This window comes from Octopus bimaculoides, chromosome 5 (genome assembly GCF_046866305.1).
Source record: "Octopus bimaculoides isolate indiv1 chromosome 5, ASM4686630v1, whole genome shotgun sequence".
Taxonomy (NCBI): domain Eukaryota; kingdom Metazoa; phylum Mollusca; class Cephalopoda; order Octopoda; family Octopodidae; genus Octopus; species Octopus bimaculoides.
The window spans coordinates 9412856-9428078 of record NC_142932.1 but is presented as its reverse complement, the minus strand read 5'-3'; the positions used below and the strand labels follow the sequence as shown (position 1 = coordinate 9428078).

General features: G+C 36.4%; 1 protein-coding gene across 2 annotated transcripts in view; it reads left to right on the top strand.

The window, feature by feature from the left end:
• Positions 1 to 669: 669 nt before the first annotated feature.
• The window catches only part of LOC106883670 (bifunctional heparan sulfate N-deacetylase/N-sulfotransferase), a 119918-nt gene continuing 105364 nt past the window's right edge, over positions 670 to 15223 (top strand). For both annotated transcript variants that reach the window (XM_014934768.3, XM_014934769.3), the window contains exon 1: positions 670 to 769. The gene's annotated coding sequence lies outside the window, so the exon portion shown is untranslated. The remainder of the gene's footprint in view (positions 770 to 15223) is intronic.

Sequence of the window (15223 nt, the reverse complement as noted above, 5' to 3'; positions counted from 1 at the left end):
TATACACACACATATATGTATATGTAGTATGTACATAGTGTACATGTGTATACATATATGTGTGTGTGTGTGTATACAGTGTATATATATATATATATATATATATATATATATATATTTAATTATATGTATTTATTTTCTCCTAATTAAGAATAATTCGGATAAAATAAATGGGTTAATAGATACCAGGGTAGCAAAGATCACAAAGTATGCAGTTATAACATGCGTTTACTCCATTCTTCAAATTTATATATATATATATATATATATATATATATATATATATATATATAAATGGCGGTGCCCCAGCATGGCCACAGCTCATGAGCTGAAACTGGATAAAATGAAAAAAATGAATATATATATATATATATATATATATATATATATATATATATATATATACATGTACACTATGTACATACAATAATACAACATAAACATGTGTGTGTGTGTGTGTATATATATATATCTGTATATCACTGTTATATAAGAGCATATATATTATTTTAGAAAGTTAAACGCTCCCACTTCTACTGAAATAGTTTACAATAGTAACAATAAAGAAAAATAATAATAAAGAAGCCGAAAAAAGTACACAACTAGGTCAATAGAGTAACAGCAAATTGACTGATGTACGCATGCGTGGAAGTATTACAGTATAGTTCCGGTTCAGAATTGTATATCTTGGAGAAATATGTTATTACTAAATTCTCTCTGCTGAATGAGTAAGTTAGCTTGTACACTGGCATTAATTGAAAGGAAAAAGGTCAGTGGAGATGTTCTTTGTTATTCATTCATTGCTTATTATTTATCTTTTTTGTTTTCGTGTTTGTTTTCCTCATCTTTTCTTTTCCATATGTGTTTTGCTCTTGTGTCTTTGACAATTAATTAGTTTTAGTATGTTAGTCACAAACATTTAATAAATGGTGAAGGGGTTTTCAGGTAAATTAAGCTGCTCCGATGTAATAACGTATTAAGAAAGAGTAATACCTTGTAAGAAGAAAACTTGCTATAAATCAAGAGGGGAAATATTTCAAATATGTACTTTTCTTATTATTATTGTTAGCTTATTTCTGTTTCCCATCCCCGCCTTTTGTAAGAGCTGTGTGTTTGTCGGTCTTTTAGGATTTCTTGTTAGGAACGCTTTATAATTCGAGTGTCGTTTATTTGCATGTTGGATGTTATAATTCTTAATATAAATAATGTTTACCGTAGATTCTATCCTTCGTATATGTGTGTGTGTATAAAATTCTGATGATGCAAAGTGAAATTCTTATTGGCAATTCCTTTAGACGTCGCACCCTAATTCTCTACATTCGAGCTTGTTGCATGTGCAATAACTGACGTTCTTTCTTCACATTTTCACTGAGTGTGCGAAAATCCAGATTCCCGTCTAAAGAAAAGAACGTGCTTTTGTCTCCATTTGAAAATCTGTGTGTGTGTATTACGCATACACTCACACAAACGCACACGAACATAGAAGTACTCAATACGTACAATACACAGAGTTAATAATAATATCTATTTCTTACATTGGTTGTAAAGCAGAAATTTTGGTGTGTGGTAACAGTCGATTCTATTGATCCTATCTAGTGCTTGACATTTTTAACGAGCCCATAAGGATGAAAGACAAAGTCGATCTGGGTGGAATTTGAACTTAGAACATACAAGCCGGGAACAAATATTGCATAATGTTCAACCTCTAGCGTTTCTACCAATCTACAATAATAACAGCAATTAAAACTCAAGATTTTATACCGTCCTTACATCGAATTTCGCGTTACCTCTTTTCTAAACGATGAAATGTTTTAATAAAATTCGGAGGGAGGACGGTGTCTCGTCTCGGTTGAAATTTTATGTCTGTATATGTGTGCACATATATACATATAGATAAACATAAATGAATATATATATATATATATATATATATATATATATATATATATATATAGTGTGTGTGTGTGTGTGTGTGTGTGTGTGTGTGTGTGTGTGTGTTAAACGGGCCATCCTCTACACGGTCCGCTCAGCCTGCTACAAATAGCAGTCAATGTCACATTACATCTTATACTGTCTTGAATAAGGACACATTGAGTAATTGTAACCGATAGACGAAAATCTTCATTCGTCGCAGGCCTTGCTCGATCACGTTACCTCGGGTTTAAACAAGAACACACACACATACACACTAAATTGACATTTAATAGTTTCTTTCCCAGACTACTAATAGGAAAAGAAGCTCTTTATTGGGGGAGGCGGGGTTCATAATTTAATCTAAAACATACTTGTATATATATATATATATATATATATATATATATATATATATATATATTGCTAGAGAAACTAGGAAGTCGTTCCTTACTTTTCCAGTCTTATCGTGTGTGTATATATATGTTTATGTGTGTGTATGTATACACACGAACTCTCAACTTGGATTTTTCATAAATCCTCTTGATACAGAAGTGTCAATGTCACTTTGATAAATCAAAAACATCGGAAGATAAATAATTCCAATTAAATAGCGATTTTGGCGATTTCAGAATGTCTTGGTCTTCTACATAGTGCTAATTAAACAATCTCTCTCTCTTTCTCTCTCTCTCTCTCTCTCTCTCACACACACACATACACTAGTAACAAGCAGAAAAGCATAAATTTCACATACGATTCATAGTTTGTTCTTGACTGCTTATACCTCAGTATACACACACATATATTAATATATATTAATATTCACATGTATTAAAGCCAAATTGTTGCGTTTTGGTAAATTTGTTGATAAACGAACAGACTGTGAGTAATGGTGGAGGAGGAAGAATTATGGTATTTTCAGGAATGAAAATCATTTATGGATAATATTTACCTTTTTATATATATATTTAATTATCTGAAATATGTGAGCACACTGTTAACCACACATCGTGTATTCCCCAAATTGGTTCTGAAAATCAATCACTCAATCAATATATATATATATATATATATATATACTCCACTAATTTTGTGTCAAGTTTGGTGTTTCTTTTTCTTTTAGAAAAAAATTAGTTATGTTTTCGTAGGCGTAATTTAATGTAATTGAATATTCTTCATAAGATGTCATTGCTCGCATGTATTTCGCAATTTTAACATCAGATCGTAATGCTTTTGTTGTTAAAAGTATAGATTTAATTATATAACAGACCTTTTCGGTGTTGTATCCGACACAGAAAGCTGCAGAAGCTGCAGTTTATGCTTACCTTGCACTCTATTTCCCAGTTGTATCTATTTATCTATTTATCTATATATCTGTTCTTCTTGAAATTCGGTTGTTCTTTAGCCATTTCCTTCCGTTTATTAGCGATGAAGAATATTCCAAATTCCATTCTGTAATTTAGTTTGCACGATTGGATCATAAACTATTATTATAACCTGTGTGTATATGTGTGTGCACGCGCGTGTATATTGTCGGCTGTGTGTATGTGTGCGCGTACACATGTATATATACATGCAATCATAATCGAGTAATTGTTTCTGATCCTTCATTGTCTTTTATGTGTGTGTGTGTGTATTTAGCAATAAGAAAATGGAGGGGAATATGTGGTACTCATCAACTTGCAGACATCAACGGCAATATATTGGATAGATATTATCCCTTAGTGGGTTGGATTCACAACCTCTAACTTTCTTGGATTAATATATATATATATATATATATATATATATATATATATTGCTTCAACACACGAACTCACATAAAGAATTTTGCAAACCAAATCGAAAAACGAAATATATATAAAGGTATGTGTTGAAAGTATGGATGTCGTCTGCTATTTAGTTTTTGAGGTTCATTGCCTTGAGTCGTGTTTTGTTTGACGAAAATCGCTTAGCGGTATTTCATGTGTCGTCCTTACGTTCTGAGTTCAAATTCCGCCGAGGTCGACTTTGCCTTTCATCCTTTCGGGGTCGATAAATTAAGTACCAGTTGCGTCCTGGGGTCGGTCTAAGCGACTGGCTCCCTCCCCCAAATTTTCGGGCCTTGTGCCTAGAGTAGAAAAGAAAATAGGTTCGATATCCCTAAATACGTAGAACTGTATTAAGTCTGGTGTAGAAATTGATGCGTAAAACTGCATTTTCTTTTGAACTAAGGAAGTTGTTTAGTTAGTGGGCATGAGTCAGGGCTGAATTAAAACTAATTGAGTCCCTAAGCACTTAAATTTGGGTGCTCCCATATATATGTAATTCAAGATATAAGCAATAATATAAACATAACTAATTTTTTTCTAATATAAAAAAAAGCTAACTTAATAACACAAGAAAACACTAGGGAACGAGCTTACTTCACTGGCGGTGCCCTAGCATGGCCATAACCTTAGGGGTGAAGCACATAACAGAATAAATAGTAAGCCATAAAATAAATTTGTTTCAAAATGAAACAAAACTAACAGTAAGATGGAAAATAATGTTTATTTTTGTATACTTCCACTTTTTTTTTTTCATATTTGAAAAGTTTTCTGCTTTTTTTTTTAGTTGCAAAGTATTTGATCAGTACCTCAAAATTAATCTTACGTAACACATATGCTTCTATACTTAGTAGAGATAAGGCATTCCGAATATTATTTTAGCAAGTTTTAAGTGATTTCTTTTGTGCCATTTATCATTTCTGTGGTGCCACCCCCACACTTGATGACCTAAACACGTGCTTATTTTGCTTAATGGTTAATCCAGTGCTGATGTGAGTTTTTAGTCCTTGATTCAGCCAATATGTACTCCAGTTGAAGCAGAACGAGCAAGCGACATTACAATTAAGAAAATTCCCCTGGTATAGACGACGGATGAAAACAGTGTACCTCCTTGTGAATTTAATGAAGAGCTGGATTAGAAATTCTGACACATTTACCGAAAACGGCAGTCATCTGAAGAAGGCAGGAGAGTACAACGTGCGAAATAATATAACCATGCTGAGAGGATACTAGTCCAAATATTTTTAGCCTTTAATAATCGTTTCTAATTTAGACATAAGAACAGTAGTCAAATGACTAAAACAAGTAAAAGAATAAAAGAAAACTTCATATTTGTTCAATATACATTGCATTAGAAGTATTACATGATTTTTGTTTCACTCCTGTGTCCGGACGTTGAGATTTAGTGCTCGGGTTGTGTAGGGCTGACCGTGTGAATTTTCCGAGCCCTCCCCATCCACCCCCGTTTGCCAGCGCGCATTTTTTCCTTCATATTTGTTCAATATACATTGCATTAGAAGTATTACAGATGGACTATATGTAATCTGAACCTTTCCCCCCTTGTTTTATTATTTTTTTTTACGGAATCCCACTTTTTAGGCTATGGAGATTCCGATTCTGAAAAAAGATTTTCAAAAATCTCAATTTCAAAATTTCGATTCCTCCCCCCGGTTTTTATATAGATCCATAGGGTAAACCTAACCCTAACTCAAACCCTAGCCCTAACCCTAACCCTGACCCTAACCCTAAACCTAACCCTAACACTAGTTTTGTGAGATTTGGCTGTTATTTCTAGCATGTAAATAGCCTGCTTGGTGGGGGGGGGGTTGAAATCTTTCAAAAATTTTTTTTTCAGAATCGGAATCTCCATAGCCTAAAACGTGGGATTCCGTAAAAAAATTAATAAATAAGGGGGGGGGGTCAGATTACATATAGTCCATCTCTACCGATTTTTGTTTCACTCCTGTGACCGGACGTTGAGATTTAGTGCTCGGGTTGTGTGAATTTTCCGAGCCCTCTCCCCACCCACCCTTTCGCAGCGCGCATTTTTTCCTTCATATTTGTTCAATATACGGTGCACTTCAACTACTACACTATTTTTTTTTCAATTTTTCCACCGGGTGCGGATCTATATTCAAATCTTTTGTTCTCTCGCAGACTAAGATCCAAGTGCTCGGGGCGGGAGTCATTCTCATTTCTGTTTGGTACCTGATTGAGGCTGTTGTTTAGTCTTGGGTCAGTCCAGATTGAACAGGCATATAATCAAAGACGCCCCAGCTATAACCAAATCATCTGGGTTTTTTTTTTTTTAAATCGAACATCAACAATCTAGGACAGTGATAGATAGACATTAAGTGAGCTGAGGAAGGTTTGACTGCTATTTCTAGCATGTAGAGTGACCACGTAGAGGTTGCTTCGTTGCCTTGTAATTTCGAATTTTTGTCTCAAAAGGTGAAAATGTACAATTGCATCGAATTTATTTTGTTAATGGAAACGTGTACCCATTTACTTTTCTAAGCTATTCTTACTGAATAAAGTAAAGTATAAAAAGAAAAGATTTATGAAATTTTTTATGCATAGCTTTATTATACGTAGGTTGCGAAGTTTGTTCATATGCTAAATATTCTCTCTCTATATTTGTAACTTTTGTATTTTTAAATAAAATCAGCGATTGTCTAAATTAGTTATAAACGTACTTAAAACAGCCACATGTTTGATAGCATTTATTTACAGTTATTTAATTTATTCTCTGCAATCGCTTGCAATTGCTGTATGAATTTTTATTTCTATCTATCTGCAATCGGTTTCAATTGTTGCATTAATTTCTATTTCAATCTACGTTTGTTTTTCAAGTTTCCAACATTTTACCGTAACATTATTTTTAACTCGTTTAAAAAAAAAAAAAAAAAACACAAACAAACGAAAATGCCCAGAATAAATAAATATAAATTCGCGGTAGATTTTTCATTCACTCATTTTACACTACGCTGACAGTTAAAATTTATTAGCACTTCCTTTTTTATTTGTCTGCCATTAGTCTCCTATACGGTTTAGCGCTTTAAAGGTGCGAAACCAATGGTCACTCCCTGACTGACCATGACAATCAACTTCCTATTCTAGACACACACTGTTGCTGACGCTCTATAACAGGGATACTTTTTTGGCAGCGACTCTTTTACTTGTTTCAGTCATTTGACTGTGGCCATGCTGGAGCACCGCCTTTAGTCGAAGAAATCGACCCCAGGACTTATTCTTTGTAAGCTGAGTACTTATTCTATCGGTCTCTTTTGCCGAACCGCTAAGTTACGGGGACGTAAACACACCAGCATCGGTTGTCAAGCGATGTTGGGGGACAAACACAGACACACAAACTTATACACACACATACACATATATATATATATATACATACATACGACGGGCTTCTTTCAGTTTCCGTCTACCAAATCCACTCACAAGGCTTTGGTCGGCTCGAGGCTATAGTAGGACACTTGCCCAAGGTGCCACGCAGTGGGACTGAACCCAGAACCATGTAGTTGGTAAGCAATCTACTTACCACACAGCCACTCCTGCGACATGGGATTTTTTTTTTTATATATATACTGATTATTTAAAGTATATTTTTGCTTGGGAGTCAGTTTGTAAATGGATGTAGATAAAATAAAATAAAAAAATTAATACCACATGTAAATCATTAAAGCATTTATCTGAAAGAAAAAGAATGGTGCTAAGGAACATGTGGATAGAAGAAGAACTCATCCATTGTGGGGCATCAGGAAAAAGACAATAGAAAAACTCTCTGTGTCTGCTGATGCAAGCATAGAATATAAGTATTTGAATGTTTCTGTTGAGTTTTAAAATATTTTTGGATAAAATGAATTAGACAAGTATTTAAGTAAATATTAGGTGTGGTTGGGCTAGGTAGGTCCTGCTAGTGCCTATCCACACTGAGCAGTCATTCCAATTAAAGGATGGACTGTGTATGTACATAAACACACGATCAGTTTACATTATTCTTACTGTACTTGGATAACGATATTTATCAATGCCAATTTTTTTTTTCTTTTACTAAAAAACATTGATCCCTATATACTAAAGTCTTCTTAAAAATAATTTTTATATTTTAAAATATTTTCTGTCAGTTGTTTCATTATCACTTAATGCCCACTTTTCCATGCTTGCATGGGTTGGATGAAATTTTTTTGAGGCAGATTTTCTATGGCAGGATGTGTTTTCAGTCGTCAGTCTTTCTCTGTTACTAAATAAAGTGATATTTTCCCCTAGTCAGGACACTTTTTCACAGTTTGTATAATGGTGGCATTTGCTTACAATTAGCATGCAGTGTCAAATCAAAGAAGCACACATATATACATGTATGCATATATCATGGGCTTCTTTTCAGTTTCTGTATTTCAAATTCACTCACAATTCTTTGGTTGGCCTGGAGCTATAGTAGAAGACATTTGCCTATGGCGCTACGCAGTGGGACTGAATCCAAAAACCACATGGTTGCATAGAAGACTTTTCAACCACTGAGCTATATCTTTGCCATTATGCTTTTTAAAAAGTGAATTCTAGATACTTGAAAGAACGTTAAATCCAAACTTTTTGCATTTTGGAATGTTTATTGAACCAATAAAAAATATCAAAACCACCTATTTTAGATTCTGAAGGTTCTGTTAACATAAACAGAAACCTATGGGTTCTACCTCAGGAATCTTGGAGTTGGTACTTGTTTACATCTGATACTTGTATCATTCCATGGGAAAAAGATACAACCCCTCCCAACAGGTTGCTCGTCAATAGTAACTTTCTTGGAAGTTCTGTAACTTAGTCCTAACAACTTGTTAAACTGAGATGTATAGAATAGTGCTTCTCCTTGACAAACCCAAACTGCATCTCATCTAAATTAACTCTCTCCCTAATTAGTTGGGCTATGACCCTCTCCATGACTATCATCACTTGATTGGATCAACGTAATAAACAACGTAATAAACCTATTTACATGTTCATTTCATTTCATTACATTCGATGCAATGTATATCTTTGACTTGCTTTTCTCTTGGACAATATTAATGGTGGGGAGAAGAGAAACTATATATAGACAACTGCTACTCTTCTTCCAACATTTTGCCCAGGTCTGCATTTAGAGGTGTAGATGCACGGTCAATTCAGACTGATGGTGATCTTAAATAGGAAGATGATTTGTAGTTGCATCATCATCATCATCGTTTAACGTCCGCTTTCCATGCTAGCATGGGTTGGACGATTTGACTGAGGACTGGTGATATTCAGTTGATACTAGTATTTTTAGTCATAATTGCTGGGTATTTGAGAAAGAAATGAATTGTTTTGTTGCTAATTGTAGTGTTATAAGTATTCATGCTTAATGTGATTAAGTTAATTATATCAAGGTATGTTTGAGTTTATACCATAACACTTCAGCTAATTGAATTTTCCAATAATTAAAATATATATCTCAATGGAACTGTTAAATTTTAGTACATTCAAAATAACTGCTGCTTCTGCTTGGTGTTATGAAGAAAGACCATCCAGATATTTAAGCTTTTACTTTGACATACAAATTACAAGGTTATGTGGTTAAGAAGTTTACTTCACTTTGCAATTATATAGTACTGTGTTTGATCTCACTATGTGGCAAGTTAGGCCTTGGTATAACCAAAGATTTGTCTGTGAAAAAGTATAGACAGAAACTCTGTGGAAACCCATAGGATTAAGTGTTCTTGTCTTGGGTAAGACTTTAAACTGTATCATGGTGAGGCTCCAGCTGAAAGGTTTTGGGAAATATAGTGCTAACCTTTAGTCACCACCACCATACCTAGCTCTCCTCTGGCCCTAGGTGGTTGTACTTGTCAAGGGCTCCAATTATAGGCCAAACTTGCAGATGGTCTTATGAGTAAACATATAGAGATTGGAGAATGGCTGGTCTCTAGATGTTGCACAAATCCACTAGTGTGTGGTCATGTCCTAATGTCATGTGAACCTGTCATTCTGCTTAATGTTTAAGTAGACCCTCTGTCTCAAGAGTAAGCTTCAGAGTGCTGTAGACTAGCAGAATAATATGTAAATAAATTAACAGAAGGTAATGGGAAGCCACTGTTGTATCTTTCCCAAGAAGATTGTAAATCTTCAGACTTTGGCATGGAAGTTCATAATTGTCGAAGACCGGGAAAGCCCCCGGCCCATCAGGAATCACTGCAGAGATGCTCAAAATATCTGGCAGTGTTGGCTATAGCCTAGTCACCCGTATTACGAACCAGGTGATACACGAAGGAGTCATACCCTATGACTGGTGTAGCAGCATCATAGTCAACTGCTACAAAGGTAAAGGGGACGCTTTAGATACAAATAATTACAGAGGCATCAAGCTGTTAGATCAGGTTATGAAAGTTACAGAGAGGGTCATAGCCCAACTAATTAGGGAGCGAATCAATTTAGATGAAATGCAGTTTGGGTTCGTGCCAGGTAAAAGCACTACTGATGCCTTATTTCTAGTGAGACAGTTGCAAGAGAAATACCTAGCCAAGGATAAACCTCTGTACCTGGCTTTCGTTGACATGGAGAAAGCCTTTGACAGGGTCCCCCGATCCCTTATCTGGTGGTCAATGAGGAAACTTGGGATAGAAGAATGGCTAGTGAGAGCTGTGCGAGCCATGTACAGAGATGCGGCCAGTAAGGTGAGGGTTGGAAATGAGTACAGCAATGAATTCCGGGTAGAGGTAGGGGTCCACCAAGGTTCCGTCCTCAGCCCCCTATTATTTACCATAGTCCTCCAGGCAATCACAGAGGAGTTCAAGACAGGTTGCCCCTGGGAGCTCCTCTATGCTGATGACCTTGCCCTAATTGCGGAGTCACTATCAGAACTAGAGGAGAAGTTTCAGGTGTGGAAGCAAGGTCTAGAATTGAAGGGCCTTAGAGTCAACCTAGCTAAAACCAAAATCCTAATAAGTAGGAAGGTAGATAAAACACAAACCCCTTCAGGTAGATGGCCCTGCTCAGTATGTAGAAAAGGAGTAGGTAGTAACTCTATAAGATGTACCCGGTGCAAGCTATGGACACATAAGAGGTGCAGCAACATCAAAGGCAGGTTAACTAGCAAGTTAGTTTTTGTTTGTGGCAGATGTTCAGGTGCAATAAAGACTGCAAACAAACAGGAAACAACTTCTATCTCATTCCAGGGTGAAAAACTAGAGGTAGTCGATAGCTTCCGCTATCTGGGCGACCAAGTTAGTAGTGGGGGTGGGTGCGCTGAAAGTGTAGCTGCTAGAATAAGAATAGCCTGGGCAAAGTTTAGAGAGCTCTTACCCCTGCTGGCGACAAAGGGACTCTCACTCAGAGTAAAAGGCAGACTGTATGACGCATGCGTACGAACAACCATGCTACATGGCAGTGAAACATGGGCTGTAACTGCTGAGGACATACGTAAGCTCGCAAGGAATGAAGCCAGTATGCTCCGTTGGATGTGTAATGTCAATGTGAATACCCGTCAGAGTGTAAGTATCTTGAGAGAAAAGCTGAACATTAGAAGCATCAGTTGTGGCGTGCAAGAGAGACGATTGCGCTGGTATGGACATGTGGTGAGAATGGAGGAGGATAGCTGCGTGAAAAAGTGCCACACCCTAACAGTTGAGGGAACCCGTGGAAGAGGTAGGCCCAGGAAGACCTGGGCTGAGGTGGTGAGGCAAGACCTTCGTACATTGGGCCTCACCGAGGCGATGACTACGGACCGAGACCTTTGGAAATGGGCTGTGCGTGAGAAGACCCGGCAAGCCAAGTAAGATCGTTGCCAGTGCCCCTGGACTGGTTCTTGTGCGGGTGGCACATGAGATGCACCATTTTGAGCGTGGCCGTTGCCAGTACCGCCTGACTGGCTCCCACAGGATTTTCGAGCGAGATCGTTGCCAGTGCCCCTGGACTGGCTTGTGCGGGTGGCACATAAAAGACACCATTTCGAGCGTGGCCGTTTTCGTGCGGGTGACACGTAAAAGCACCCACTACACTCTCTGAGTGGTTGGCGTTAGGAAGGGCATCCAGCTGTAGAAACTCTGCCAAATCAGACTGGAGCCTGGTGTTGCCATCCGGTTTCACCAGTCCTCAGTCAAATCGTCCAACCCATGCTAGCATGGAAAGCGGACGTTAAACGATGATGATGATGATGATGATCTGTAGGCATGACACATGGAGAGAGAGAGAGAATTTTTTATTGTTAAAAACTACAACCTTACACTCAAGTAAATTTTAGTCATCCACTCTTGCAAGAATTTGGATAATATTTCTGTTCTGAAGATGACTCTTGAGTCATGGTTCCTTTTCTTTCCCTCACTAACCTTGGAGCCTTAGCAAAAAGCTGTGTCAGTGAAGAAATTCATTGTGTGTGTGTGTGTGTGTGTGTGTGTGTGGAAGCAGTGTTTGGGTCATCCCATAAATAATGCAGTTTTTTTTTAATTGCATGAACTAAAAGTTGGAGGGGAATGAGATAAACGACCTGCATCAACTTGCTATAGAAGCAGGTAGTAATTTTACCTTGTCCTTATTCTTAGAAGTTTTGGAGAGTGCAGTTCGATTTTAACAGTTATTTTTTCAAAGCTATAATGGAAGTGACAAAGGAGCATATTCAGCATATTTTGCTTTATGAGGTCAATAAAAGCAACAATGCAATGGAAAGTGCAAGGAATATTAATGCAGTACATGGGGATCAGACAATAAGCCAGTGTCAATGGTGGTTCCAGAAATTCTGAGCCGGAAATTACAGCCTAGAAGATGAGCCTTGTCCTGGAAGATCTGTAGAGCTCAACAAGGACATCATGCAAACCCTAGTGGAACAAAATCCCATTATAATTGTTGAGGAACTAGCAGAGAAGCTTGGATTTGGTCATTCAACCATTCATCGACACCTGCATGCCATCGGAAAAGTCAGCAAATTGGGTCAATGGGTTCCTCACAAATTCTCTGAATCTAATTCTGCTCAGAGAGTGAATGTGTGCTCTTCTTTACCGCCACATCTCACAAATGAACCTGTTTTGGACCAAATATTGACTAGCGACGAGGAATGGATTTTCTATAAAAATGTCAAGCACTGAAGACAGTGAGTATGGAAAAGAGAAACACCAGCACTCCAGGCTAAAGAAGGTCTTCACTCATGTAAGGTATTGTTATCTGTTTGGTGGGATATGAAAGGTTTAGTCCACTTTGAACTTTTAAACCCAAACCAAATGATAACAAAGGAGATCTACTGCAAGCAGCTTGGGTGGTTTAAGTCAGTGCTAGAAGAAAACGACCATCTTTGGCTTCAAGACAAAAGGGGTTCTTCCATCAGGATAATGCTCAGCCACATACAGCAAGGATGACATTTCAAAGGTTAGAGCAGTTTGAATGCAAAGCAATGCCCACCCACCATATTCGCTGGACATTGCCCCAAGTAGGAGTGTACATACCCAAAAGGATGAATTCTATTACTTGATTGCATATTGTAAAGTCAGAAATGATGCCATTTCGACTGCCATGTATAGTAGATGGTGCAGAATGCACAGAATCACAGGATTCATACCATGAACACACACACACACACGCACACACACGTTCTCACTCACTCACTCACTCACTCGCATATGTATAAATATTAAGCTGAATGAAAAAAGAAAAAATCTACTTATTTGTATTACATGAGCAAAAACAAGCTTGTTGCTATATTTTAATGATTTATTTAAATAGGATAAAGTTGAATAGACTTTAGATTTTAAAAAATATTTACCAATTGGATGTAAGTTTTCAGTAGTATTAATGAGTTTTCCCCTTTCATCTCATACATATTTCGTAGGTTTTGGTCTTTCTATTACATTTCCAAAATAATTGTTCTATAGCGTAAGCCTTATAATGTGTAACACCATGACTAAAGTATCTACCACTGCTTACAAAAAATACCATTTGCTTAACATTTGAATATACAATATATTACGGTAATGTATTTTGTCTCCCTACTGACATGGGAACTAAGCCTTTGAAGAATTGATTTCTAAATGACTTAGTAGTAGCAGTTCTGATGTCAGCACATGTGAAAAAGGACACATCTGTATAAAATAAACTAGCATTTGTGGAGGAAAAGAAATACATTTTCCATGATGAATGCAAACTGCATAGAACAGTAGTTCTTAACTTCTGTAGCTCAGTGCTCCCTTTCACTAAATGGCATTTTACATACATCCCTTTGACATGTTTTTTAAAAAAGAAAAAACAACCACAAAAATTCAGGTTATTTTGATACAAAAGATTATATACAGTGGTTTATTATCATGTTCTCATACTATTTCATCTGTTATGTGTCTTTATATATATATATATATTTAAACTAGTGCTCCCTCTGTTGAGTCTTTTATGGAAATTGCTGATGAAGGAAAAGACTCTCATAAAATTATATTAAACCTTGGCACTCACTGATAGTACAATGATTTATATTCTAATCTTGACAAAGGTGTTTATATTTTTTTAATGTTTCAAATATAAGTATTGTATCTGATTTAAGTATTTTATTTCCAAGGAAAATTACTAAGCAACCAGTGTTCCTATGTGAACTTACAACTTCCTTAGGGGATATTACCCCCTAAGCTTAGAAGAATGGCTACTCCAAAAGCAGACCATTTTTACTATGCTATGGTATAGTGGAAAGTTCTCAAAGTAAGGTTGTATTTGAAACCCTGCTTAATGTTAAAAATGGTGACAATAGAAATTACATTGACAAAGAAACTCATTGCTACTCAATACATCATGATAAATTGCCATCATCAGTTGCATATGTCTGTTTTATATGGAGTAATGGGTTTGCTATGCTTCAGTTTTTTTTTACGTATCTTGATTCCTAGAGGTACCCATCACTACATGCTCTAATATGCAGCGTTGACTCATAGTGAAGCGTGTTCAATGTAATTGTCTGAACTTCTCCACTGTCCAATCTATTTCTGTTTACCCATAGATTGTTTGCTTATTAGTCACAATTAACCACATTTTTATTGCATCCTAATGCAGTATTTGTAGTTAATGCTGTTGCAACTATTTTGCAACAGCAATATGTTTATTTTTATGTTTGAGTTGAGTTGAGTAAGAGAGAGTGTTTTAGGGTGCTGCTGACTGAGTGTTTGGATGTGAATTTTCATTTTGTGGGTTGAAATTTGCTGCAGTAACGGCTGCCTGGTCTTTCAATTTTAGTAGTATTGTGATATTGTGTAGTTGATCTGTGTGTAACTTGTGGTGATGCATGTGTTTTGTAGATTTTGTAGTTTATTTGGTTTGTTGTGGAGAGATTGAGGTAGGGCTTGTTATCATCTACAGTGAATTTAATGCATTCTTTATACCTCATTGTTTATTCCTATGAAGTAAATGTGATATCAGTGTGTTCTCCAAATATGTATTATTTTTGCTTTATTTACTCTGTCCTCTTGTCTTCTGTGGATTTTGTAGAGATGTCATAAGTAAATTCTTTGATGTATCTT